This window comes from Cervus elaphus, chromosome 18 (assembly GCF_910594005.1).
Source record: "Cervus elaphus chromosome 18, mCerEla1.1, whole genome shotgun sequence".
In the NCBI taxonomy this organism is placed as follows: domain Eukaryota; kingdom Metazoa; phylum Chordata; class Mammalia; order Artiodactyla; family Cervidae; genus Cervus; species Cervus elaphus.
This window is the reverse complement of record NC_057832.1, coordinates 119,996,101-120,001,894: the sequence shown is the minus strand read 5'-3', so window position 1 is coordinate 120,001,894 and position 5,794 is coordinate 119,996,101.

The window sequence follows — 5,794 nt, the reverse complement described above, 5'->3', positions numbered from 1 at the left end:
CTTGAGAGGACTTCTGCTTTTAGCTGTTGAGATGTGAAAATTCTGTAACCTTCGTTATCAAGCTCTGGATGTGTGTTACACATGTTTATGAAAAACTAGCAACTCTTAGCAAGACTGTGGCCTTGACTGTGATAGGAGTTCCCGTTTCTCCTCTGTATAAATGAAGTGCTAATTTCATGGACTGTTATTCACAGATTTATAACTTATTCTTCAGGAACATGATTAAAAAATAATGAACTTTTATTATTAACTTAAATTATCAATTATATATTAATGTGTCAGACCAAAGACTTAGTTATCTTAAAAAGATTTGTTATCTGACATGTTGGAAGGAATTAAGAATCCTGGTTAATAAAAAATTCTTTTAAACTAAAAATTATACCGGTGGGATTTCTTGAACACTGTAGAAAAATGAATACTTGTTTAAAAAAAAAAAAATTCAACTTTAAAGCAAAGGAAGCAGCACATCCCAAGTCCCAGATGGCAGATAACACGATGCTGGGTGGAAGCAGGAGAGTAACGGGGATGAGGAAGTACAGAACTTAGGGTATTTATTCCATTTCCTTGTTTAAAAGAGAAGGGGGGGGGGGGGTCGTAAAATAGTCCATATAGGCGAAGAGGAAGATCACTGTGAGAATCTAGTTTTCAAAAAATGTGTTTAAAAGATATTTCAGACATTCATCTGATAAATGCTATACAATAATCTGTATAATGCTCACCTTACCACTTCCTTTCAGCTTTCAACTCTCAAATGCTGGATCATTAATGTCATTCCAGAAAACTTTGATGCAGACTACTCTTCTATATGGATTATCTAAGAATGAGGATGAAACAGACATTTTCAGATGAACAGAAACTAAGAATTTACCATAAAAATTGCCTCAGTAAATAAACTTCTAAAAGATGGACTTCATGGAGGAAGAATGTTACCCCAAAGTCTGAAATATAAGAAGTAATAATGAGTAGAGAAAATAGTAAGTCCTTGAGTAAATCTAGAGAAATATTGATAGTGTAAAACAATGTCTATAATTTGTGGGAGAAAAAAACAATATAAACATTTTAGTTATCCCATTGTCTATAAGCCTAGTACATGTAAGGGAGGTAATTGAAATTGCATCAATCTAAATAGCTTGTATTAGTCTGAAGGAAAGTAAAGATGGGCCAACTTTAGACTTAAGTTTCAACTTGACAATTTGAAGAGCTGCCTCTAAAATTAATATATGCTCCAGTAGTATATGTTGAAACAAAGGGGAAAACAAAATATGAACAAACACAGGAGAAAAAGTGGATAGGACAAATGAGCACAAAATAATGTGGTAGAGATAATCCAGTTATAAATGTGTTGCACTCTTCTGTGAAAAATCTTGGGTCATTAGACTAGATTTTTAACAGTCTGCTCTATCCTTTTTAAAGAAATGCTACTAGGGAGGTGGGTGGGAGGCTCAAGAGGGAGGGGATGTATGTATACATGTAGCTGATTCTGGGCTGCCCTGGTGACTCAGTGGTAAAGAATCTGCCTGCAGTGTGGGAGACTTGGGTTTGATCCCTGGGTTGGGAAGATCCCCTGGAGGAGGGCATGGCAACCCACTCCAGTATTCTGGCCTGGAGAATTCCATGGACAGAGGAGCCTGGCGGGCTACAGTCCATGGGGTCACAGAGAGTCGGACACGGCTAAGCGACTAAGCACAGCACACAGCAAATAGCTGATTCACTTTGTTGCAGAGCAGAAACTGACACAACAGTGTAAAGCGGTTTTACTCCAATTTAAAGAAAAAATGAAGCATCTAAAACAAAGATACAGAAATGTTGAGAGCCTAAGATGAAAAAGACTAGAAAGATTGAAGGGAGCTCCTGGAGCTGTGTAAGCAGACTTTATAACTGTGGTAATATTTTCTTTTTTTAATGAAGATCACTCGCTAATGATAGAAGGTTAAGTTTATATGACCTTCGTAAGATAACTTCAAAAACATAGAGCAGAAATTTCAAGAACTACAAGGAGATATCAACAATCACCATCTTAGTAGATATTTTAATATGTGTGGGAGACCAGTCAGTTAAAAACATTAGTTAAAGATAGAGAATCTAAGCACAAGTTCAAACTTGATCTCATGGACATAGATAGAACTCTACAGACAAAATGAGAATGCATATCTTGAATACAAAAGGAACATTTATGAAAACTGATCATATGCTATGAGAAGCCATCAAATTTCAAAGAATCAATATGGAGCTCATTTTTCTTCATCATAATGCAGTTGTCAGAAGTCAACAACAAAAAGGATAACTAGAAATCTTCCAAATTTAGAAAAACATTTAAATTTCTAAGTAACAATTCACATAAGAAGTCATATTCACAATTAAACAGTACTAACATACAAATTGTTAGAAAAAGAATAAATTCAAAGCACACAGGAGAGAAACTGAGGAGAAATTAATGAAATATAAGACAGCAGAAACAGCAAAGTCAAATGACTGAGAAGAGCCAAGAGCTCAAACAGTGTTCAGTTCAGTTTAGTTGCTCAGTCGTGTCCGACTCTTTGTGACCCCACGAGTCGCAGCACGCCAGGCTTCCCTGTCCATCACCAACTCCCGGAGTTTACTCAAACTCATGTCCATCGAGTTGGTGATGCCATCCAGCCAGCCATCTCATCCTCTGTCGTCCCCTTCTCCTCCTGCCCCCAATCCCTCCCAGCATCAGGATCTTTTCAAATGAGTCAACACTTCTCATGAGGTGGCCAAAGTATTGGAGCTTCAGCTTCAGCATCAGCCCTTCCAATGAACACCCTGGACTGATCTCCTTTAGGATGGACTGGTTGGATCTCCTTGCAGTCCAAGGGACTGTCAAGAGTCTTCTCCAACACCACAGTTCAAAAGCATCAATTCTTCTGCGCTCAGCTTTCTTCACAGTCCAACTCTCACATCCATACATGACCACTGGAAAAACGATAGCCTTGTCTTAGATGGACCTTTGTTGGCAAAGTAATGTCTCTGCTTTTTAATATGCTATCTGGGTTGGTCATAATTTTTCTTCCGAGAAGTAAGTGTCTTTTAATTTTCATGGCTGCAGTCACCATCTGCAGTGATTTTGGAGCCCCCAAAAATAAAGTCTGACACTGTTTCTTTTTAGGAAGGAACAGACTGTTTTAGAGGATGTTAACAGCTTGTGTCAATAAATTTGAAAATTGAGACAATGGGCACATTACAACATCTCAAAAACAACAAAAAAAAAATGACAAGTACTGTAATTGTTACAAGACTTGAATCAGTAATTTGATCTCTCTCCACAGTCATTTAGGGGGACTTCCAGTAATAGCAGACTATGTCCCTACCAAATCAGAAATCCTCTCCGAAGGACAACAGTATCATTCATAGGCCTCAAGTTATTATTAAAAGTGGTTTCTTAAATGCAATGTTCAAAATACAATCTAAGGTAATATGACACACAGAAAGACAAGTCTCTGGGGGTGAGAAATTGCAGGAAGAAATGAACCCCCGACAGACATGCACATGTTTACGTCCAACCTCATGCAGACTAAGAATACACGGGAGGAATAACATGAGTCAGGAGTGGTGGTAAAGGAAATGGGTGTTGTAAGGGCCACACATTGTCTGAAAGAAGAAAAGTATCAACATCAGACATTGATAAAGAGATTGCAGCTTGCAACTTCCAGAATAAACACTCAATAGAAAAAAGAAATTAAAGTTTTTCATAGTAAAGGAATGGACAAAGATCATTAAATGTGAACCAAAAATATAGTAATATCAGACAAAAGATACTAAAGTAAGAAAGAAGGCTGGAAGGTATTTTTTTCCTGAGGTAAAGAAAAAGGGAAGTTGATAAAACATTTAACTCACAGGAATAATATAAAGACGTATAAGGGGAACAGAGACATTGAGAATTATATTTGGATATTTTAACACCTAATTGGTAGCCAGTAAACAAGATCAATAAGGATACTAAAAAATAGAACAGGATAATCCACAAAACACCACACCACTCATCAAGTGCAAGATACATTATTTTCCAGCTTGCTTATAACATTTCTTAGTGACCGTATACTGGGCCATAAAGCTGTGTCTACAAAATTCAGAGGATTGAAATCGCAGAGTAATTTCTAGTGATGATACAATTAAATCAGAAATCAATAATGAAAAGATAGTTACAAAGAAAATCTGCATATAGTTCAATGGGAGATTGAAGATATCAAAATAGAAAATATGTAATTCACTAATGAAATTTGTATTAAATTTGAAGAGTATTGTTAATACATGGGGTAATTTATAGCCTTAAAGCCTTTGATCAGAAGAAAGGCTGAAAAAAGAGCTAAATAAGCCTTTCCTTAAAGAACAAAATAAAAAGCAAATTAAACCCCCCTCCCCAAATAGAAGAAATGCACACATAGTAATATTTTTTGGGGTGTATCTTTTTAGGCAAGGAAAGCAAAAGCAAAGATAAACATATGGGACTACATCAAATTAAAAAGCTTTGGCACTGTGAAGGGAACTATCAAAACAAAAAGGCCACCTCCTGAATGGAAGAAGATACTTGCAAACGATTTACCTCATGAGGGGTAATAATCCAAAATTACAAAGAACTCATAGAATATTTAAAAAAATTCCAACCCAACTAAAAACTGGGCAGAGGATCTAAATAGATATTCCTCCAAAGAAGACATACAAATGGCCAACAGGAAAAGATGCTCCGCATCACTAATTATTGGGGAAATGCAAATCAAAACTACAGTGAAATATCACCTCACACCTATCAAAATAGCTGTTATATATATATATATATAAACATACTTTGGTGAGGATGTGGAGTAAAGGGCACCCTAGTGCACTGATGGTGGGAATGTTGGTGCAGCCACTATGGAAAACAGTATGGAGATTCCTCAAAAAATTAGAAATATATGATCCAGCATTTTTACTCCTGAGTATTGATCTTAAAATGAAAACACTAATTAGAAAAGGTACATGCATGCTGTCTTCACTGCAGCATTATTTATGATAGTCAAGATACAGAAGCAACCTTAAGTGCCCATCAGTAGATGGATAGATAGAGTGGGTTGCCATTTTCTTCTCCAGAGGGTCTTCCCAACCCAGGGATCAAAACTGGGTCTCCCACATTGTAGGCAGATTCTTTACCATCTGAATCACCAGGGAAGCTCATGAAATCTGCCGCTCAGTCGTATCCGACTCTGCAACCCCGTGGACTGTAGCCCACCAGGCTTCTCCATCCATGGGATTTTCCATGCAAGAATACTGAAGTGGGGTGCCTCTTTCCTTCTCCAGGGGATCTTCCCAACCCAGGGATCAAACCCAGGTCTCCTGCATTGCAGACGGATTCTTTACCATCTGAACTACCAGGACAGCTGATGAAATGTCCAAATCACTAGAAATACCAAATCACTATGTCATGTAACAGGAACTAGCACCACGTTGTAGGTCAATTATACTTCAAAAACAAACTCATAGAAAAACAGATCATGTTTGCAGTTACTAGAGGCTGGGGGTGCAGAGAGGTGTTGGATGAAGGCAGTCAAAAAGTACCAACTTCCAGTTACAAGTGGTAGGGATATAATGTACAGCATGACTGATGAAAAATGCTGTAGGCTGTGTATGAAGGTTGTTAAGAGAGTGAATCTTAGGAGTCCTCATCACAAGGTAAAAATATTTTTCCTATTTCTTTACTTTTATATCTGTGAGATGATGGATGATCACTAAACTTAGTGTGGTCATCACTTCATGATGTATATAAATCAAATCATTAGGTTATACACCTTATACGTACACA